The sequence below is a fragment of the Elaeis guineensis genome, chromosome 2, assembly GCF_000442705.2.
Source record: "Elaeis guineensis isolate ETL-2024a chromosome 2, EG11, whole genome shotgun sequence".
Lineage (NCBI taxonomy): Eukaryota > Viridiplantae > Streptophyta > Magnoliopsida > Arecales > Arecaceae > Elaeis > Elaeis guineensis.
The window spans coordinates 92733471-92758694 of NC_025994.2; positions in this window are offsets into that span (position 1 = coordinate 92733471).

Sequence of the window (25224 nt, forward strand, 5' to 3'; positions counted from 1 at the left end):
GATAAAAGTTGGATAAACAAGTCAAGGTCCAGTAAAAATTATTTTGAAGGAGTGTAAAATTTCATTAAATTTACTGTTGACTAAGGATCAATAAATGGAAAGACTTTTTATCCATGTCAAAAATTTGTAAATAATTTTTCTCTCGATTCACAAACTGAAATAAAAGCTATGGCCAATCCTCACCACTTCTCCCTCCTCACACTCGCCGCCTTGATGCTCGGCTGGAAGAAAATGCTCTTCTTCTCATGCCTCACCATGTTGCTCATCAGACTTATATATGCAGATAATTGGTATGTAAGATGGTATATTAGAAAGTATTTCTCTGATCATTACTTTTATCCCCGTTTATGGTGTTTCTTCATTGAGTGGGATTATCATGCAGAGCCATGGTTTAGTGCAATTTACCTGAATGAGGAACACCGATTTTGGAGGAATCTTCATGCAGTGACCTAGCTCGAAAGTAGAAATTGCGCTGGTGGCTGTACTTATGACAAGCATACCATAAATCTCAAATGCCATGTTTGCTATTGGCTTGCCTGGACTTAGATTTCTGTCCATCGGCATCAAACATCTCTTGGGAGAAAATTGGAAACCTCTTGGCGTACTATATGCATTGGTCCAATATGATATGGGCGCAATGACATGGAGTTTTATGACAAAGCCAATGAAAATGTTACAGACCACAAACATTGGTGTGGCTATGTGGAGATCCATAGTAGCTTGTTGTGGTCATCTGATCTTGGGCGAATGATCCAAGCCCGAGCCCTTTCTGTCCAGAACCAATTTGTTGTGCGGTCACCGAGTCCTTCCATATCCCGCAAGTAAATGATAAAGCAGTGATAGAAGGGAAGAAGTAAACAGGGACTACATGGTACGCAAAACTTGAAACTGCAACTATGAGGAAGAACAGGAGTCTTGTTAGCTGACCCTTTGGTCTTTTCTCGATCACATGAATTGCTCTGGATATATCAAAAACATTCCTGTCAATGGAAGATGATGCTTTTTAGTTGCATAATATGAGAGAAAGAAAGAGGCAACATTCCTGTCCATTGATAAAAAAACAAGGTGGACATGAATATCAGAATACTTATAGAAAGACACGTCCACAAGAGTTGCAGGCCACCACATGTAGGGATTATGCACTCGGAAATTAGTGCAACCACTAGCAAACCCATATCCAAGAAACTATGCATGAAAGATAAGGAAAAGTGAATTGTGAGTCACATAATTCATTTATCATCGAATATTTTTAGCAAAAGTTATGAAAAGACACCAAAACAATCATGCAAATATCCAAGAGGACTTTCAAACAACTAACAATAGCAAGTTAATACCGAATCAGTAAGTTTCTTTGGTAGCATATATAGATAAGAACACTGAAATTTTAATTGTAACAAAAGCTTTACACAATTTTTTGTTATACACTTCTCGAGTATTTGCTCCCTTCTCTGTAAGAAGCATAGGGAGGGAGGAATGATCTCAAGAATTGATTCTACCAGAGCAAGTCTCAATGCACTAAGTTAATTAAATCATTTCATGTGCATGCATATGAATAGACATGTTAAGTACATAAAGTAGGCTACGTTACCAGATGTTATCTTATTTTCTTTGTGCTTTTATTCGTTTTTGGAGCAAATTAACAGTAATTCATTTCTGCCAGGTTTCATGATACTACTTTTGCATTCTTTTTTGAGAATACAAGGTTATTCACTCCCGCTCAATTTGAACGTAAGATCTCTCACTTGAGCAGATGGATGCCTACAAAACTACTAATTGCCAGCGACTTATTCTTGTATTCTCATATATCACTATTTTTGACCTTTTAAAGTTCATCTTGAATGAAAACTGTCTTACCATGAATCATGTTTTCTTTTGCTATCCAAGAATCATTTAAGAACAAGATGTGAAATTCCCAAATCATGCACAGTGTTGACCTTAAGGAAAATACATTGCTGATAATTTTTAAGCATATCATCTCAAGGATTAATAGAATTACTTATTCTTGTGGTGACTTGGTTTTGTTCCTAGTAACTATAGACTGCTTTTAGTCCTAGTAATAGGGTTTGATATATCAGAGCATAAGGAACTCGAAAACCAGCAGAATGGAATGAAATTTATGAGATAGAATCAATTATAAGCTCGCTATAATCATTCACGTTCTATAGATTACATAGTATTTTTGAGAAAAAGGATAATAAAGTATTTAGACTTTATTAGATTTTTGCCATGGAGAACAAAGATAACATGATTTGGTTTATTTCTTCTTCTTCCTGCTTAGGAGCAGGGTGGGAGTAATATGGCAGATTTGAATCTCTGAATGAGACGTCTCTTCACTTAATATAAAACCTTGAGGTTTTTTAGTTGAATTATGGTACTTTGCTAATAAAATTTTTAGGATGAAAAATAACTGAAGGATAATCAGCAGATCTGAAACATTGAAAACACTAGAAAATACTAAAGGAACTTTGCAAGCACCAGCTCGATATTATTTTGCACATGATCTCAGTTCAGGTATTTTAATACTTCTATATGTAAGCAAGGAAAGATGCAAGAATCGAGTGTTGGATTTATTGTTTGTAATCATAATCATGGAAAAGCATTAGAATACACTTAGTAAGGCCACCTAAATAGAAATGCCATAAATAAGAGACATTAAATTAAATGGTGCAGAAACATATTAACATCATAGTCTAATCTTTTCCCACAAAGATAGGGACAACTGTGGAATGCAACCTTATTTCACGAAGGCTCCATTGATGTTTCGAGCATGGTTTCAATAAATCAACTTCAGTTCTCTTGGAATTTGTGCTAAATTTCTTATCATGAAAGTTTAAACGCTAGGCTCTCCGCAAAAACCTACCAGGTTGGCTGGTGAATTCAAAAAGCAACTTACTTTGGCTTTGCTGGTGGTTTTGGTTCATGAACCAAGGAACAACCCTGTAGAGGTCCCTAAATTTCATAAAAGGGTCTAGTGGACAGAATGTGGTTGATTAGAAACACAAGATTTGATGCAAAATAACTGGACTCATCTTTTTAGGCAGAAATGATAGATCTAGTAATTCAATTGAAGAAACGATTTCACGAAACATAATTAGCAATGTACTCTGGTTCACGCTTTACAGTCTGTTTGGATGCCCAGGAAGACTAACTATGAGATCATTTTACTATATAGATGGATAGATAAAATGATAGACATATGCATGTATTTATGTATGTATACATGTATATGTGTATATATATAACAAAATGATGTTGCCAATCTTATGCATACTCCTTTGGCATTGAAACAGGCATCATTTTGATTACAACCAAACATGACTAGATCCATGGAAGTAGTTCACCTGAGTTGCTATCACAACAAGAAAAGCTGGCAATGGTCGAACAGTACTCCTATGATGGGAAAGCCTGCACTACGCCCACAATCTCAAAGCCAAAGGGGGAAATCGCGCCAGCGATGGCCAGCATGGAGAGCAGGCAATGCTCTTTCATGTTGAAAGGCCCTGGGTTCAGCGAGAACTGCTACGGAGTCTCCGGTACCATCATTTCCTTTTTCGGCTATCTGTTGGCCATCAACTTGGAGGTGAGATACAGTATAACGGAGGCACTGTGGTGGTAAGTATACTGGTGACATAGGAGGAACTGGCTTATCATGGAAAGGATGATGCAGTCGGGGATCCCAAAATTCATATTCGGAATGTCAAGACCGGCACTGTAATAACCTGTTCCAAAGCCCCTTAAGCCCACCCAAATTGGCCCATTTAGCCCACAAAAAAAAAAAAAAAAAAAAAGGGAACAAAGACTCCCAATGGGAGTCTTCTTCTTCCCCATGTCCGACCAGGAGATGGCCTCCCAGGGCCATCAAAAAACTTTGGGAAGACTCCTATAAATCCCCCCTCTCCTCCTCCATAGTCGGCCATGACAAGCATCGAGATCTCCCTCCTCTTCCTCTCGAAATTTTTCGTTGAAGCTGCCGATCCTGTTCTTATGTTCGCCTCAATTTCTCGTCAAAGACCTCACCTCACCGGAGTCGAAGGTAAGCCCCGGCCCTCCTTTCTTTCTTCTCCTCCTTCCCATGGCTTCATGCACTCTCGTCGGTCATCGGGATCATCAGAAAACTCATGAAAAGGGGCGGCCCTGTTTTTCACCTGACTTTCTTCCTCTTTTCCGACCATCGGCGCCATCACCCGTGGTGCCACTCCCTTATAGCATGACCCCCATCTCCTTATCTTCCTTCCTCGTGAGGTCTTGGCCGCTGGCGACCGGCCAACGATCGAAAAACATGAGGAAAAGGGGCAGATCCCCTATATTCCATTTGCTTTCGAATCTCTGCCGATTGAACCTTGTCGCTGGCCACTTTTGGCTCCACCGCCACCTTCACCTATCACCAAACCTCCGACCGTGCCGCCGCCCTTCGTCGGGGCCTAGGCCATCGAGCCCCCTCCCCTCGGTCCGTCCTCTGTTCGACTGGAAAGAGAAAGAAGAAAAGAAAAGAAAGAAGAAGAAGAAGAAAAGAATAGGAAAAGAAAAAAAAAAGAAAAAAAAAGAGAAGATTTTCTCTCTCCTTTCTCCCCTCTTTCTCCCTTTTTTTCCTCTCTTCTCTCTCCACTTTCTCTCTAAAATTTTCTCTCTCCTCCTTTCTCTCTCTAGGAAGACCTATGGATCTCCTATTAGGTCATCTTTTCTCTTTTTAGGGACCTATGATCCTGAATCGATTCAGTGCCCGAGTAGTCTATCGGGCTGGTCACCCAATCAATCACTTTTTGTTATTATTTAATTTTATTAAATTTATAAAATAAAAATTGATATTGATTTAATATTTTAAATAGGATTATCTGATTCATTTAAGAAAAACTAAAGATCTAGGAAGATTGAGGTAAGTGGATCTTATGCTCTTTATTTATTTTTAAAATTATCATATTTTTTATGTAAAGAATTATTGTTGATGAAATTATATTTTTCATAAATTACAGATCAGCATATGTGATTTGAAGAAGCATGTTTTATTATGAGCATTGATTCCATGAATGTGTTTTATGAAAATAGCACGATTATAAAGCATTAATTTTATTATTTCTATTTATGTATATGTATGTTTTAAGAGAAATATATAATGATTTCAAAGGCTCTTAAATAGCTATGAACGAATCTGTTCAGAAAGATCGACATCCGGAGCTAGCATCCATAAGAACACAGGCCCTGTCAGCAGGTATAAAGTTGGCATACAAAACATGAACTTGTTGATTAAGAACACTGACCCTGTCACGGGTATAAGGTGATCATAGTACGAATATCTGTGAACAAGATTTGGAAACATGACATAGACATATGATAAGAATGATTTATAAAACATGTTTATGAAATGTTCATGATTTATGTATATGCATGATTGGTTTATGACTTGTTTTATTATATGTTCTATGAAATATTTTTTTATATTATCTGTTATTTTTTAAATAGTATATTATCATAAAAAACTTATGCTTGATCCGGTAAGGAAGTGCAAGTTCTACTTACTGAGCTAGTGTAGCTCATATTCTTTTTTTTCTTTTACAGAAAATAAAGTTAGGATCCAAAGAAAATTCAGACTTGAGGATCTGCGAAGCAAGCTTGAAAATTTTATAGCTGAAGTTTAGTTATTTAATGATCACAAATTTATAGTAAATAATTATAAATTTTGGGATATGGATTTATATTTGATTTTAGATTTAGATGCTCTGAACCAATATTGGTTTAGTTATTTGATGAATAATGGAACTGAATCTTTTATTTATTAAATTTTAACTAATTATGATTGATTAGCTTCATATTATTGTGGGCTCCATCCCTCGATAGCATGGCCGTGTTATGTTCTGGATTTGAGGCGTGACATTTTATGGTATCAGAGCTATAAGTTTGATCATAGGTATATTTAAAATCTAGTAATGGATAGATAGATCTCATTTAGCTAAATCATAATTAATTGAACAAGAATAGATAAATTTTTCTTAAAGTTCTAGTTGCTCATTTAAGTAAGTTAGGATTGATGGAACCTGATTTAAGAGTTTAGTAAAGATAGTATGAAGATTAAGATCCCTATTGGTAAAAGAGTAAGGATATACCAAGTTTTGAAGATGAAACTTGTTTTTAAGGAGGATAGAATGTAATAACCTGTTTCAAAGCCCCTTAAGCCCACCCAACTTGGCCCATTTAGCCCACAGAAAAAAAAGGGGGACGAAGACTCTCAATGGGAGTCTTCTTCTTCCCTGTGTCCAACTAGAAGATGGCCTCCTAGGGCCATCGAAAAACTTTGGGAAGACTCCTATAAATCCCCCCCCTCCTCGTCCATAGCTGGCCACAACAAGTATCGAGATCTCCCTCTTCTTCCTTTCAAAATTTTTCATTGAAGCTGCCGATCCTGTTCTTGTATTCGCCTCAAATTTTTATTGGAGACCTCACAGATATCGAAGGTAAGCCCCGATCCTCCTTCTTTTCTTCTTTCTCCTCCTTTTCATGGCTTCATGCACTCTCGCTGACCGTCAGGATCATTGAAAAACTCATGAAAAGGGGTGGCCCTGTTTTTCTCCTATTCGGTCGAGCCTTTCTTCCTCTTTTTCGACCACCGATGCCACCGCTTGTGGTGCCACTCCCTTGTAGCATGATGCCCATCTCCTTATCTTCCTTCCTTGTGAGGTCTTGGCCACTGGCGACCAGTCAATGATCGGAAAACATGAGGAAAAGGGGTGGGTCCCCTATTTTCCATTTGCTTTCAAATCTCTGCCAACCGAACCTTGTCGCTGGCCACTTTTGGCTCCATCACCACCTTCACCTATCGCCGAACCTCCGACTATGCCACCGCCCTTCGTCAGGGCCCGAGCCATCAATCCCCCTCCCCTCGGTCCATCCTCTGTTCGATCGAGAAGAGAAAGAAGAAAAGAAAAAAGAAGAAGAAAAAGAAAAGAAACGGAAAAGAAAAAAAAGAAAAAAAAAAGAAAAGAGAAAAGAGAAAAGAAAAGAAAAAAAGAGGAAAAAAAGAGAGGATTTTCTCTCTCCTTTCTCCCCCCTTTCTCCCTCTTTCCCTCTCTCCTCTCTCTACTTTCTCTCTCTAAAATTTTCTCTCTCTAAAAATTTTTCTCTATAAAGACCTATGGATCTCCTATTAGGCCATCTTTTTTTCTTTTAAGGATCTATGACCTCGAATTGATTCAGTGCCCGAGTGATCTATCGGGTTGGTCACCCAATCAATCACTTTCTATTATTATTTAATTTTATTGAATTTATGAAATAAAAATTGATCTTGATTTAATATTTTAAATAAGATTTTCTCCTTTATTTAAGGAAGACTAAAGATCTAGAGAGATCGAGGTAAGTAGATCTTATGCTCCTTATTTATTTTTAAAATTATCATATTTTCTATGCAAAGAATTATTGTTGATGAGATCATATTTTTCATAAATTACGGATCAGCATATATGATTTGAAGAAGCATGTTTTATTATGAGCATTGATTTTATGAATGTGTTTTATGAAAATAGCATAATTATGAAGCATGAATTTTATTATTTTTTATTTATATATATGTATATTTTAAAAAAAGATATAATAATTTTAGAAGCTTTCAGGTAGCTATGAACGAATCTCTTCAGGAAGGTCGACATCCAGAGCTAGCATCCATAAAAACACAGGCCCTGCCAGTGGATATAAAGTTGGCAAACGAAATATGAACTTGTCGATTAAGAACACTAGCCCGATCATGGGTATAAGGTGACCATACCACGAATATCTATGAGTAAGATTTGAAAACATGACATGGACACATGATAAGAATGATTTACAAAATATGTTTATGAAATGTTCATGATTTATGCGTGCATGTTTGGTTTATGACTTATTTTATTATATGCTCTATGAAATATTTTATTTTATATTATCTGTTATTTTTTAAATAGTATATTATCATGAAAAACTTATATTTGATCTGGTAAGAAAGTGCAAGTTTTACTTACTAAGCTAGTGTAGCTCATATTCTTTTTATTTTTTATTTATAGAGAATAAGGTTAGGACCGACAAAGAAAATTCAGGTTTGAGGATCTGCAAAGCAAGCTTGAAAATTTTATAACTGAAGTTCAGTTATTTGATGATCACGAACTTATAGTAAACAATTATAAATTTTGGGATATGGATTTGTATTTGATTTTAGATCTGAACCAATATTGGTTTAGTTATTTGATGAATAATGGAACTGAATCTTTTATTTATTAAATTTTAACTGATTATGATTGATTGGCTTCATATTACCATGGGCCCCATCCTTCGGTAGTATAGCCATGTTATGTCCCGATTTTAAGGCATGACATTTTATGGTATCAGAGCTATAGGTTTGATCATGGGTAGACTTAAAATTTAGTAATGGATAGATAGATCTCGTTTAGCTAAATTATATTTAATTTAACAAGAATAGATAAGTTTTTCTTAAAGTTCTTATTGCTCATTTAAGGAAGTTAGGATTGATGGAACTTGATTTAAGAGTATAGTAAAGATAGTATGAAGATTAAGATCCCTATTGGTAAAAGAGTGAGGATATACCAAGTTTTGAGGATAATTTTTTTTTTTAAGAGGGATAGAATGTAATAACCTATTCCAAAGCCCTTTAAGCCCATCCAAATTGGCCCATTTAGCCCACAAAAAAAAAGGGGAATGAAGACTCCCAACGGGAGTCTTCTTCTTCCCCATGTTTGACTAGAAGATGGCCTCCCAAGGCCATCGAAAAACTTTGGGAAGACTCCTATAAATCCCCCCTCTTCTCCTCCATAGCCGGCCACGACAAGCATCGAGATCTCCCTCTTCTTCCTCTTAAAATTTTTCATTGAAGCTGCCGATCCTATTCTTGTGTTCACCTCAATTTCTTACCGAAGACCTCACCAAAGTCGAAGGTAAGTCCCAACCCTCCTTTCTTTCTTTCTTCTCCCCCTTTCCATGACTTCACACACCCTCGTCGGCCATCAGGATCATCGAAAAACTCGTGAAAAGGGGCGGCCCTATTTTTTCCCCTGTTTGGCCGAGCCTTTGTTCCTTTTTTTTGGCCACCGGCTTCACCACCCGTAGTGCCACTCCCTTGTAGCATGACCCCCATCTCCTTATCTTCCTTTCTCATGAGGTCTTAGCCACCGGCGACCGACCAATGATCAGAAAGCATGAGGAAAAGGGGTGGGTCCCCTGTTTTTCGTTTGCTTTCGAATCTCTACCGACCGAACCTTGTCGCCGGCTACTTTTGGCTCCACTGCCACCTTCACCTGTCATCGGACCTCTGATTGTGCCACTGCCCTTCATCGGAGCCCGAGCCATCGAGCCCCCTCCCTTCGGTCTGTCCTCTGTTTGGCTGGAAAGAGAAAGAAGAAGAAGAAGAAAAGAAAAAGAAAAAAAAATAAAAAAATAAAAAAAAAGAGAAAAGAAAAGAAAAAAAGAGGAAAAAAGAGAGAGGATTTTTTCTCTCCTTTCTCCCCTCTTTCTTCCTCTTCTCTCTCCACTTTCTCTCTCTACTTTCTCTCTATAAAATTTACTCTCTCTAAAATTTTTTCTCTCCTCTTTTCTCTCTCTAAGAAGACCTATGGACCCCGAATCGATTCAATGCCTAAGTAGTCTATTGGACTGGTCACCCAATCAATTATTTTTTATTATTATTTAATTTTATTAAATTTATAAAATAAAAATTGATCTTGATTTAATATTTTAAATAAGATTATCTGATTAATTTAAGGAAAACTAAAGATCTAGGACGATCGAGATAAGTAGATCTTATGCTCTTTATTTATTTTTAAAATTATCATATTTTCTATGCAATGCATTGTTGTTGATGAAATCATATTTTTCATAAATTATGAATTAGCATATGTGATTTGAAGAAGCATATCTTATTATGAGCATTGATTCCATGAATGTATTTTATGAAAATAGCATGATTATGAAGTATGAATTTTATTATTTTCTATTTATGTATATATATGTTTAAAAAAAAAGATATAATGATTTCAAAGGCTCTCAGATAGCTATGAACAAATTTCTTCGGAAAGATCGACATCTGGAGCTAGTATCCATAAGAATACAGGTCCTACCAGCGGGTATAAAATTGACATACGAAACATAAACTTATCGATTAAAAACACTGATTCTGTCATGGATATAAGGTGACCACAGCACGAATATCTATGAGCAAGATTTGAAAACATGATATGGACACATGACAAGAATAATTTACAAAATAAGTTTATGAAATGTTCATGATTTATGACTTGTTTTATTATATATTCTATGAAATATTTTATTTTATATTATCTGTTATTTTCTAAATAGTGCATTATCATGAAAAATTTATATTTGATCCGGTAAGGAATCGCAAGTTCTACTTACTGAGCTAGTGTAGGTCATATTTTTTTTATTTTATTTTTTTTATAGAGAATAAGGTTAGGACCAGCAAAGAAAATCCAGGCTTGGGGATCTGCGAAGTAAGTTTGAAAATTTTGTAGCTGAAGTTTAGTTATTTGATGATCACGAACTTATAGTAAATAATTATAAATTTTGAGATATGGATTTATATTTGATTTTGTATTTAGATGCTCTGAACTAATATTGATTTAGTTATTTGATGAATAATGGAACTAAATCTTTTTTTTATTAAATTTTAACTGATTATAATTGATTCGCTTTGTGTTATCGTGGTCCTATCCCTCGATAGTATGATTATATTATATTTTGAATTTAAAACGTGACAGGCACCATCAGCCTCACCTCTTCGATGGGAATCATCGTCAGGGTTTTTTTTTTTTTTCTGTTTGTAAAGCATCGTGAGATTGAAGGAAAGAGACAGAAAAGTTACCGCGGCGATCTATTACCTTCTTCTTTTTCTAACATTAAGGTTTGCGTAGGTGAGATGCGGCGTGTTCTAGATTTGGCGTGTTGTTCGTGTTTGACTTTTTTTTTTTTTTTCTTTCTTTTTCAAGAATAGAATATTTAGGGATATTATTGAACGAGAGGCAAACTTTCCAACACTGGAGACGGAGAGTTTACGGGCACGGACAAGTCAAATTTTGGCAAGAATGTAGCAGTTACGTATATGGATTGGTTTTATTTCCAAGTGAGGCATCACGGTAATTTATTGGCGTTGCAATATTTCCTAAAAATAGTACACGTTGCAAATCATCTCCAGGCCTATGTTCAGAAGATTCCTACAATCATGTGGCAGATTTTTTTATTTATCTTGCAACTTGATTGATTCTAAATTTTATATAGGATTAGATGGGCCCCGGCCTGGCTGCTATAATGGCCCTTATTAGCCATTATATCAGAAATAGAACAAAATTTTAAATTCCACAGTCAACATGTAGACTAGAATTCAAAACGATGCTATTCTTATAAGAAAAACATCTAAAACATCATTTCAAAAAAAAAAAACACCACAATAAATAGGAAATAAAATAAATACATTGAATTGATATATAACATGTTCAGACGAGATCCACTTTTTCAACCATGAAACTATTGGCAACATTCAATTTGGTTTCCTTAATGGAGGGAAAAATACCAATCCCCTACCAATGACACCAGGGTCATCACATTCCCAAAAAGATTTGATCTTCCAATTATAGAACTTCTCCAAGGATGATGCTCGAATTGGCAAAGTCGCATTGGTGAATGTCAATAAACCCATAACATTATATCATCACTCTTTCCTCATCAACCTTGCTTGGTTGTCATAATCACCATATCTGTGGCACCAAATGGCCCGAATTGGCAAAGTCGGATTGGTGAATGTCAATAAACCCATAACATTATATCATCACTCTTTCCTCATCAACCTTGCTTGGTTGTCATAATCACCATATCTGTGGCACCAAATGGCCATGACCTCCATAATGATGTTCGATCGCTGCATTATCACATTAGCAACTTTTCATCTCCTTAATGTTGATGTCAACAATGTTTGATCGTTGTGATTTTTGTGATTGTTGTAATTGATCACCATGATTCCAATATCAGTGGCACCAATTATGTTGCAGCCAATCTTCAATTGCACCTGTCGTCGGTAAAGAGCTATCTGCAAAAGAAAATCCATTGGTCGAAGTTGTGTAGGTGGAGATCCTCCGATACTTAAACTAGTGAGGAGTAGTCGAACAAAAAATTGAATATAAAGTGTGGTAGAGTATCAGCTCAGAAGTATCTTACTATCGTTATTTCTTTATCTCCTTTTTATAGACACTGTTGGTAACTGTTTGTAATGATTAAGCACGTGGATCCCACTTATTATGGTACCATGTGATCGTGGGGTGGGCAGTTAGTGCCCATTAATAATCGTGTATATAACCATTATATATTTTTTATATTGGTAGTTTCTAATATACCGACTGTATATCGATGATCTAAGTGTGCCGACTGTATGTCAGTAATTTTAACATACCGGATGACCATCGCCGTCAAGAAAGTCGATTCGGAGTTGTCGACAGTCAATCGGCTTACCAATTGATAGTCGATAGTTCGTGTGCATTGGACCGATTGAAAATAAGGTAATGGGCCATAGGTGTTGTAGTCGAACTGGAACTCATTCAGCAATCCCATTTTGATGGCACATCATCAGTCACTGACATATAGTTGACTGATCGATTGTGAATTGAGGGGAGTAGATTCGATTGCCCCAACAGTCACCCCTCACTCTCAAATTCAAGGTGACTTGACACGTGGCCTGACACATGGCTTGACACATGGCCTAACACGTTAGATGATGGGAGTTATTATGTGTCAAATCTCGAGCCTCGATTCTGTGGTCGATTCGACTACAAGTACTAATGATTTTCTTGAAAAATCAAAAGGTCTCTAGCCATTTTGTCATTTCCATGGTTGTATGATCATCATTGGGGTGTCAATTCGATGAGATGGCTATTTAATGCTACAGTTGGTTAGACAGCCAGATGATTCGATTGATTTGATTTTGTCTAGTCAATTGCCGCCATGTGTCCTATTATTATTGGCTCTTAACTATTCATGTGGATAATGGTGACATGGCATAATTAGGTGATAGGTGCGTTGAAAGGTCTGATTGATGGTCAGTCCAGATGTCACCACGTATCAAAATATAAAACAGTCTCAATTTGAATGAATTTATCCCGATCGTTGATAGGTCATATATATATATAGGACTGCTTTCTTTACTTTAAGCCTTCTACTACAACTTTGTCTGCTGCTCTCCTATAAACGAGGGTTCTCCCATGGGTGTTGAGAGTGTTTTCTTTTTCCTCCTATATTTTCGCGATCTCCAGTCTATTTTAATTATCAGGTTAGGTTTCTCCTTCCTTCTTTTCTTTCTTTTCTTGCCTTCTTAAATTTATTTCTTTACCATTTCTGATGGCCAGTAGCAGTAGGAAGGGCAAAGGGAAGTTTAGAGTAGATGAGCCCTTGTGGGATAGTCGATCGGATGATCCAGTTGATGATTCTCCTTCGGATCCAGACGTGAAAGCTTCTTTCTTGTCCAAATCCAATGTCGTTCAACTTCGGGAGCGATATTGCATCTTAGAGCAATTTTAGCTCTTTATGCCTGATCCGGATGGTCGGGTGTGTTCTCTTCCTCCGATCAGATGGCAATTTATGTAGAGGACCTTTGGACTGGTCTTCATTTTTCGATTTTGAAGTTTGTCCGAAATTTTCTTGATTATTATAAGATTTGCTCTGCTCAATTGGCTTCGAACTCCATTCAACAAATCGTCAGTTTTGCTTTATTATGCCATATGATCCCGATCAATCCTCAACTTTCACTCTTTTGTTCTTTTTTCGTCCTTCATCCACACCTAAAGGCAAAGGATTGGTGGTTTTTCAATCTAAAAAATTATCTATCATTTATTTCTGATCTTTTTTCTTCCATCCACAGATGAAAAAACTAATTTTTTTTTATTTTTTCTTCTCTACCTATTGGATGTATGCCCTAAAAGTCAATCAGATCGATACTTTAATTTTTTTAAGATATAATCTTATACTTAATGTAATTAATTAGGATAATTAATTTTATTTATGTAGTGTATGTGTCTATAAATTATTTAGAGAATTAATAAGATGATGACATATATTCTCAAAAAATTGAAAATTTGAGGTATATATCATTGATGGTTAATTTCTAAATTACTCCCGATTGAAGGATCATCACGGAGATGGTAAATAATCTAATAAGATTGGTGCATGAATTACTTTTCTTAGAATAGATGAGTCTCGAGTCTACAATATGGAGACACTAGAGAGAGAGTGCAGGTGGTTGTTAGAGAATAACGATATCGAGCGTGACCAATATGAGAAGTCACTTGGATATTTGCTCACTCGTTAGTAACATTCTTGATGCTATAGTTATGTGAGTGGTTCTTAGATCCCGAGATCTCGACTGTTTACAATGAGATGCTGTAGTTTGACTGTACCATAACTCGATCTCCTAGCCATACGGAATTTTGAGATGTATGTTGGCTGCAGTAGGTTCACTGTAGAAATAAGATGTGCACCAAGATAGAATCTATCGATCTTAATAGTAAAGAAGTGATCCTATGTGATTTATGAGATTGAGCTCCAAAGATCTTGACTAGGACAGTATGAATGATGGAAAGGAGTTTCATCAGATTTCATAAATAAACTCAAATCGAATAAATCTTATATATGACAGATGATGAGATTTGATGAGTTTTTTATGATCTCCATCTTCTCAGGACTCATGATAGAAGAACTGAATCACATGATAACTATACCTAGAAGTTCATACTTCTGTTCTACTGGATTACCATTTTATACTGCTAAGCATCACTGCTGGATTGTGGGATCAATAAAAATTATTTTGATGGTCCATAATTCTCGATTGAAAAGTTGAAATTGTTCGAATCCATTGAAAAGAGTTTCAATAATATTTTGATAGAGATCAAAATATTTTTCACTATCAGATAGAATAGAACCTATAGGGTCATACATAAAAGAGATTTTGACTAGTTGGATTGTTGAATCATAATTTCGAATCGTAAATAACAAGTGATCTTAATTATCAATTTGATTGATGATTGGATTTAAATTTAAAAGTTACATTGAGAACTTACTAAGAGTTACTAAGTTATAAAAAGACTAAATTATAATTATTACATATTATTTAATTTGATCAAATATTAGTATTGGGTTCTAATCAAGTTAAATTAGATTTAATTTAATTAGATATAGTTTGAGTTTGACCCAAACTAGATTTTATAAGTCTAATGGGATTAGATTTAATCTAAACCTATTTAGATTAGGTTTGATCTAATCTATAGTCATGTTTGATGTGGATTGGATCTTGGTCAAACTAAATCAGATTTAATTTAATTAGATATGGTTCTAATTTGATTTGAATTGAGTTTCATTAGTCTAATGGGATTGGACTTAACCCAATCTAAATTAGACTCCAACTTTCATTTGGATTTGGACTCTAACTAAAACCCTAACTAACTCCCTTTAAATAGGGATAAGAGAGGCACCTACTAATGTATCTGTAGGAGTCTCGGCTTGGGTTGCACGTCCTACCCTGAGATGCGCATCCTAAGGCAGCAAGCATGAAGATGATGCCGCAGCTCCTTGGGTTGGCATGCATATGAGGGTTGCTTCTCTTCTTTCTTACAACCAAAGGTTGGCTATTGAAGGTAAGATCTCTCTCTTTCTCTCTTGTCTTATGTTCAAGAGTTGAACATCTTCTCTTTCTCTTCTTGTCCAAAGAGTGAGACATGTCTTCATCATCTTCTCCTCTATACATGTTCAAGAGTTGAACATGATTAAAATTAGATTTGATCTGATTTATTTTAGTCCATAAGATGAACAGTTCTCTTCTATACACGTTCAAAGAGTTGAACAGGATTAAAAGCAGATTTGATTTGATTTTTGTATCTTCCTATTAGTCCATGAGATAGACAAAGATTCTCTTTTACCTTTTCTAGATCTAGTCTAAAGGTTGGATAGGAAAGAAAGAAGAAAGAGATTAGATCTCTTCTCTTCTTTAGTAGATCTTGAATTTCTCTTGAGAAGAAAAAAGTAAAAAAAGAAAATCAAATGTGATCTAATTATATCATTGTCCTATTAATCTGATTGATTCTCTTGAGAAGAGAATCAAAAGATCAATCTGATTCGACAATCCAAGAAGCGATCTCTATAAGAGAGCTAACATCCCGATGAGATCGAGTCCTTCTGATCAGATCAGTCTCGATGGATATCTGTAGAGGCCAAATATATGTGTGGCTTTGCAGAAATCTTACTAGATTACCACGGACCATCAGATCACAATAAAGATCTACCACGTAAAGATAAAGGTCTAAATCTAATTTTTATTTTTTAGCATCTTAATTTCAGCATGTGAACCTTTCTAGCATGTGTAGATTAAATCTATTATTTTATGTATATTAGATTTAAAATAGTTTTAAATCTATGTCAATTATAATTTTTGTTGCCTTCATAATTTTTAAAAATAAAAAATCTACATATTCTGACCTCTGCATGCATATCTTGAAAATTGAACTTCCTTCACTGCCTTGGGGCTTTTCTTCCACTTGGAGAAACTCAAGGATGAGCCCGAATGAACATAGTCAGGTCGAAGTCATCAATCAAAAAGACTTTCTTTGATCGAAGGACATGGAGGTCGCTTCGCAATGAGAGCTATTGACGGAGCAGGCTCTTTACAACGTCAGACTTAGTTCGGTGCTTGTCGTAGGTATAGAGTAGTCGGTCTTTTACTTTTCACTTGGCCTTTTTTTACTTAATTTTTTTCATGACTGAGTTGTCATCTTTTGGTTACAGCTATGCGATCTTCGATGTGAGTTTCGGTAGCTGATATTCGACAGTTTGCCACCAAGAAGAGGCTCGCTACCTGTGCAGGGCCGTCTCGAGCATCGAAGAAGAGTCGGCTCGATACACCATCAGTAGTGGTGAGTCAAACCAACATTCCATCGGTAGTTATCCTAAGCACTAGCATTGGTCAGTCATCGCTCTATCAGCCCCGTTAGTACTTCCATCGGTCATATCACATTTGCCCATCAAGGAACCAGATGGGGATGATGACATCACGATCATCGAAGCACCACCTAACAGTGTGGTGTGACAGTATCTCGGGCAACTCCCATACCCGAACCAGAACCAGCCAATCCGGGGCCGATGGTATCTCGAGCGCCTCCTACGCCTGAATGGATGTCGATCGATTGGTCGTCCTCTCAGAAATGAGGGAAGGCACCGACGACTTCGGCTGATGATGGAGCTTTGATAGGTTTCATGGAGCTCTTCGATGTGTGGATTCTCGCAAGTGAATCAACCTTATCGAATCTGGTATTAATGAAGAAGCTGGTAGAGGCTATGCTTCTCTCAACCGATTGGGAGAATGGTGGAGTCGGATCGTGGCCGACATGTTTTCATTCTTTTATCTGACTATCCTCAGTGTAAGTTGATAATCTATCTTCCATCTGCCTCTCTTCTACTTATTTATTTCTAACTTGTTCTCTTTTCCATTTCAGCTAGCACATGATATGTCAGTGCTGGAGAGAGGATACGGAGCATCATGGATCTCCGTCGGTCATGGGCTGACAAGGTTGCATCCATGAACACTGATAAAGCTGTTGCTATAGAGCATCTTCAAGTGACAATTGAGCAGGAGATGAAGCCCCAAAAAGAAATCTCCCACATGAAGGTTGATTTAGAGTCAGCCCGAGCCAAATTAGGGTTGGCCCAATAATCAGCCAAGTCCCAAGAGGAGCAGATAAAGATGAAGAAACATGTGATCAATCAGTTCTAGAAGAAACATGATGGTTTCTTCAAGGAGCTGGAGGAAGAGCGGGAGAAGCATCGGGCCACTGAAGCATGGTTGGCACTGATCGATGCAAAGTCGGCTACCATAAAAAAAGAAGCAAAGTCGGCCCAGGAAGCTCTCAGTCAGGCACAGGAGCAGGCCGTCAAGGATCATAAGGGGTCTGGGCACTTCAAGAATGAAATCCTTAAAGGCGGCAATGCAACCGATTGGGTTGGCTATGAGGATAGCAGAGACATGGTAGGGAAGCTTTATCCAGACCTAAACCTGAATAGCATCACCATCCCAGCCCCTGAAAGAGCGAAAGTAGAACTAGCCAATGAGGCGATTGCTCCATCTAACAAAGCTACATCGATTGTCATGGAGCCTACCCCAACTACAGAAGACACCATACCAGCACCGATCAGAGTAGAGCCAGCCACTGTTGAAGGTTAGGAGATTGGAGCTATGGTGGTTACTGATACAGTTGAGGAAGAGATAGATTGGTAATCGATGAAGATATCATTGGGTTTTCCTTTTTTCTTTTTGTTATCAGACTGCAGTATGACTTTTCTTCTATGATCAGACTTTAGTCCAATTTTGTAATCTTTGTTAATGAATCAAAGAAAAAATTCTAAGTGTTGAACTTCTTGAATGTGTCATTCATCGCTGATAGTTATTATCAAAATAGATGAATATCAGTTCTAGATTATCGTAGAATTTGTCTGTTAGTCAGGTATTAGCCAACTAAACTTTAGGCATAAATTTTTTTAGGTATTTGATATATGAAAATTAGCCGAATATCCTTCGATCGATCAAAATTGAGTCGATTTATCGTTCCATTCGGCCGTAGTTGAGTCGGCTCAAGGTTCCACTTAGCCGTAGCTGAGTCGGCATAATGTTCTACTTAGCCATAGCTGAGTCAGTATAATGTAGTTGTTCACTTAATGTCAACACATAGAGTCATTCGATCGAAGCTGAGTCGAAACATATTTTGGCTGATTAGTCATCGATCATATATCTAGTCTATAGTTTGTTGAGAATCGATCATTTCATTCCAAATATGTTGTATATATGGATAACTTTTTTGATAGTACATTCAAAGTTTATCAGCATTCCATATCCAGGGGATAGATATTCCATCGAGAGTCTCTAGTCGATATGCACCTGGCAAAGGATTTTGGATATCTTGTAGGGTCCTTCCCAGTTTGGAGATAGCTTGAATCAAAAGTTTCGAAACTTCTGCCTCTTTTCAGAACCAAGTCTCCAAGATGGAGTACCTTCAATTTGATGCTTGCATTGTAATATCAGATTACTCTTTGTCTATATGCGGCCATTCTTATTTGAGCTTGTTGCCAAACCTCCGAGAGCAAGTTCAAGTCGGCTCTTCGACAGTCTAAGTTGCTTGGCTCAACATATTGTTCGATCCTCATTGATAGCAGTCCGATCTCCAATGGGAACACTGCTTCTGTTCCATATGCAAGGTTGAACGAAGACTCTCTTGTCGAGATGTGAGGAGTCATTTGGTAAGCCCATAAGATAGGATATAGCTCTTCCACCCATAAGTCCTTAGATTCATTCAGTCGAGTTTTGAGATCATGTAAGATTGTTCGATTTGTCACCTCCACTTCATCGTTTGGTTGTAGATGACCGACAAAAATGAGTTTATGCATAATATAAAGTTTTGCATAAAACTCTTTGAATTTCTGATTGTCGAACTATCGATCATTATCGATGATGATGGTGTGCGAAAATCTGAATCTGCATATGGTAGGCTTCTGAATGAAGTCTTTCATTTTGCCTCCAATGATTTGCGCCACGGCTTCGGTCTCTATCCATTTGATGAAGTAATCCATGGCAACCATCAAAATTTTTTTTTGACCAGATATCAGAGGAAAGAAACCAAGTATGTCGATTCTCCATTGTGCGAATGACCATGATGCAATGATCGATGTCAATTGACTGACTGATTGATACTGTATATTCGTATCCTTTTGATATACTTTGCATCTCTGAATAAGCACAGCTGCATCTTTCTTTATGGTGGGCCAATAGTACCCCTATCGTAGAATTTTATGAGTCAATGATTTATCTCCTAAGTGATTTCTATAAATCCCTTCGTAGACTTCTTGGAAAGCATAGTTGGCGTCAGTAGATCTCAGGCACTTAAGCAGTGAAAGAGAGAATGACCTCTTGTAGAGTTGTTCGTTCATCAGAACATGCTATAAAGCCATCCATCTTAGTCATTTGGCTTTTGTAGAATCTCTGAGTAGAGTATCATCGGTCAAGTACTGAATGATCAGATCCATCTAGCTTGATTCATTATTTATTTATAACACTTCATCGATCTTGTCGATACTCAATTGTTTGAGATATTTGATGAATGTTCGATCCAATAGATTAGAAGAAGTTGTTGCTAGTCGAGAAAGTGCGTCAGCCCATGCATCCTCAATTCTCAAAATATAAAAGATCTCAAAATATTTGAAGATTTGAATGGAATCTTTCATCTTTTGAAGGTACTTCATCATAGTCGGATCTCAGGATTCAAATTCATCTTTGACTTGTTCAGTAATTAGTTGTGAATCGATGAAGAGCTTCAGGTTGTCTATTCCAAGCTCCTAAGCAATCTTCAAGTCAGCTAGTAAAGCTTCATGCTCGACTTGATTATTAGATGCTTTAAAGTTAATTCGAAGGACGTATTTAGTTACTATCCTTTCAGAGTTGGTAAGAATGAGGCCAACTCCACTGCCTTGAGTGTTAGATGCTCCATTAACATGAAACATCCATACCAACTCAAATTCGATCTCTAAAGTTTTAGCTTGCTCCAACTTGCCGTCAGATTTATAATCAAACTTATCATTGGGTACAGTGCACTCGACAATAAAGCCAGCCAAGACTTAAGCTTTTATTGATGATCATGGATGATACTGTATGTCAAATTCACTGAGTTTGATCATCCACTTTGTCATTCGATCGAAGGTATCAGGTCAATGCAAAATCATCTTCAAAGATTGGTCCGTCAAGATGACTGTCGAGTGTACTTGGAAGTATAGTCGAAGATATTGTGCCAATATAATCAAAGCATAGATCATCTTCTCCACCCTTAAATATCTGATCTCAGCATTGTAGAATACTTTGCTGGTATAGTAGATAGGCCATTGGATCCGATTTTCATCCTCCTGAATGAGAATGGAACTTACTACTTCTAATGATGTGGCCAAGTAAAGATACAATATTTTTCTCTTTTGGTTTTGTGAGCAGTGGGGGAGACATCAAGTATTTTTTCAGATTTTCAAAGGATTGTCGACATTGATCCGAGCATGAGAAGTTCTTCATTTGCTGCAAAGTCTTGAATAAAGATAGACACCTTTCTGTCGACTATTGGGTTCCAGCCATTAGTAAAAAATAATTTTTTAAATTTTAAAAAATAAATAAATTAATAATTTTATCAAATAAAACTATCGAACCAGAATTCAAATCCTAAAATCACCTTGTCAATATCGATAAAATAAAAACAAGCATGCAAAAGAGATAGAGTTTTTACTTTCACCAAAAGGATGAAGTGGCACTTGGTGTTCTCCATAAGACTTTAAAGTAGAAGTCCTCCAACAATGATCCACACAGAAGTTGGCCACAGTCCTTCCTAACCGGTGCGCTATCGCAGTCTTGTCTTTTCAAAAATACTGTCGGCTTTGAACTCATGGTATGATCGTGCCAAAGCTCAGTTGCTTCTAAACATACCACTAGAATGACACTAAGAAGATACTCTTTAGATATCTCACAACTTAGGATTTGATTTTCGACTCCAACATATGAAAAAAATCAAACTCTAGGGCACACAAGCAACACTTGCTAAAAATCTCACCACCCTTCTTGCAACTTTTGCCACATAATTTTTTTTGCCTTTTTCTTAAATTTTTTCTAATTTTTTTTTTATAATTTCCACATCTCTAGTCTCTAGTTTTAATTCAAAATCATAGTAGCAAGCCATGTGGGACATTCCATATAAATAAGGGACCAAGGGATGTGTCATGGGATGAAGGGCGCCAACCTTTGGCGCTCCATCTTCTCACATGGTGAATAAATTCACCGTATAAAATTTTTGGTGCATGAGATACTTCTCACAGAAGGACTCTCCTTATTCTACATACCATAAAAATTTTACTTAAATTTGGCAACAAATCAAAGGACTTCTGGTTGAGTAATTAAAGCAACGCATATAGTTAAGAGCCTTCATGAAGAAGGACTCTCTAACTTCACATGCTGAAAAGAGGTGGGGCGGTGTTTATTTTTGATGTAGCTTCTAGTGGGTGTAGAGGAGTCCTTCTTCACTTGAAATTATTTCAAGTTGGATGAGGATCTAATCTAAATTGATCCAAACACATTAGGTCAAAGGCAACTGGTCTAGGTTAGCTCAAACACTTTGATCTAAATCAATTTAGAAACTTGGATTAATACAATATGCTAGCATATCAAATTAACCCATAAAATTTATATTAAACTCTAATTAAATTAGATCAAGATTAAATACCAAAGTGTGTGACCTATTGGGTTCTAAATCTAGCCAGCAGTGGATCAAGATTTTCGACGTAATCCTAATCCGATAAGATTAAGTCACTCGAAGAGTCTCAATCAACTTGGACTCTTCTAAATTGATTCTAAAATTAAAATTTTTTAATTCTAATAAATCTACAAGTCAAGATTGATATCTAGCAATGTATCATGACTATCCAAAAGATTTAAAATTTTGATAAAAAATTACTAAAATATCCTTTAGTGGTAAGTTACCGTATAATTCAATCCTTCAGTCAAACAACATTCCAGATGAGCTATGAATATGAAAATATGTCAAACCCAATCACTTATCTTTATGTATCTTGATCTGAAGGTTATGATTCAGTTGATGATACATTAGAAATCTTTTTCTAATTATCATCTTATTTTGGTCAAAGACTTTCGAATCAACGACCTATGAGATCACATAAGATATTCGCTCTCCTTATTAGGAGTGACTGGTCTCTTATTGATCACTCACTATCTTCATGCATACTTTATCATATCCAGAATATCTCACATAAAGATCAGAGAATCAAGTTAGGTAGTGAACCAAAATATGGATCCATATACACAAGGTACCACAGTGACCTCAGGTCAAAGGATCACTTACACAACTCCCACTAGAGAATCATCAATTGATATGTAAATAAGATTCCATCTGATATTCTCTCGTAGATTAATTCAGTGAACTCATTCTCTAATAAGCATCCATATTCTTGTATTAGTATCACCACACAAGTGGTTGTGAGATCAACCATCCTCATTTCTGAGCATACATAGGACATGCCAGTCTTACTGGTATCATTGATCCCCGACTCAATGTACCAACGACTAAAAATATTTTAGATCATAGCTATCAAGAATTTAGGTCTTACTGGCATGATCTTATCACAGTTCTAAAATTATTGCTCAGACCTATGGTGTTCATTATAATCTTAAGAACAATAAGATGCGGCATATAATGAATCAAAAATATCTATTTTGTTAATAATATAAATATCAATTACATGAGTCTAGAAGATAAATTAGAATAAATACTCTATCGCATCCCATATGCGATCGGTTCATAGGATATTATTTTTTCAATCTCCCACTTGCACTAAAGCCAATTGCTTCTATACTTGATGTCCATACTATTAGGATGGCAGTCAAACTGCTGCATTGACAAGGTCTTAGTGAATGGATCCGTTATATTATTCTAGATGTCAACTTGCTCTACGATCACATTACGTCTTTCGACTATCTTCTAAATGAGGTAGAACTATTTTAGGATGTGCTTGGATTTATGATGAGATCTTGGTTCTTTGACTTGAGTAACTGTCCCAGTATTATCACAATAAAAGATCACTGATTGTTCAATCTGTAGAACCACACCCAACTCTGTGATGAATTTCTTCATCCAGACGGTCTCTTTAGCAGCCTCACTTGCTGCAATATACTCAGTCTTAGTGATCGAATTAACAACAGTTTATTGTTTGAAACTTTTCTAACTTACTGCACCACTATACAGAGTGAACACATATCCAGATATAGATTTGCTATCATCCGGATCAGATTAAAAATTAGAACCTGTATAATCTTTCAGTTTTAAATTAGATCCACGATATATCAGAAAAATATCTCTAGTCCTTTTTAAGTACTTGAGTATGTTTTTCACAGCTTTCCAATGATCCTCTCCGGGATCAGCCTGAAATTTACTTATAATGCCCAAGGCATAAGCCACATCAGGCCTGGTACATAATATAGCATACATGATTGATCGTACAGCCAAAGCATAAGGAACATAACTCATTCTATTTCTCTCTTCAGGTATCTTAGGAGACATCTTCTTAGAGAGTTGTATGCCATGACCTATGGGCAAATAACCTCTTTTACTTCCTTCCATGTTGAACCTCTTCAACACAAGGCCAATGTACCTAGATTGGAATAAGCCTAACATCCTTTTTGATCTATCCCTATAGATCTTTATACTTAGTATATAGGACACCTCACCCAAGTCTTTTATGAAAAACTTTTATGATAGCCATATCTTGACCGATTGTAACATCGGGATATCATTCTCAATGAGCAGTATGTCGTTCACATATAAGACCAAAAAGATAATAGCACTCCCATTATTCTTCTTGTACATACAAGGTTCATTCATATTTTTTATGAAGCCAAATGATTTGATTGTCTTATCAAAATGGATGTTTCAGCTCTTCGATGCTTGCTTTAATCCATATATAGATCTATTCAGCTTGCATACCTGATTTGCTCTCTTATTTGAGACAAATCCTTTTGACTGAGTCATATAGACTTTTTCTTCAAGATTTTCATTGAGGAAGACAATCTTGACGTCCATCTGTCAGATCTCATAGTTATGTTATGCTGCTATAGCAAGCAATATTCGAATAGACTTGAGTATGGCTAACGATGAAAAGATTTCTTCATCATCAACACCTTATTTTTGTCTAAAATCTTTTGCCACCAGCTTAGCCTTATAGGTCTCTACCTGGTCATCTGCTCCAATTTTCTTTTTAAAGATCCATTTACAGTCTATTAGGGTCACATCTTCAAGTGCATTAACCAAAATCCATACTTGATTGGCATACATAGAGTCTATTTCAAATTTCATGGCATCGAGCCACTTGTCAGAGTCACTACTCATGACAGCTTTTAAATAGGTCGTGAGATGATCATTCTCAAAGATGTAGGATGTATTGTCATTCTCAATAACAAATCGATACCTGAGTGGTATATTATATACTCTACTTGACTTTCAGAGAGAAAGTGTGTATAGTGGTTGTGCCTCAATAATGGGCACATCTGGTTGAGAACTATTTGGTGAATCCTAGATGGGTTGTAGGTTTTGAACTTTCTCAAGTTCAACAGACCTCCCACTACCTTCT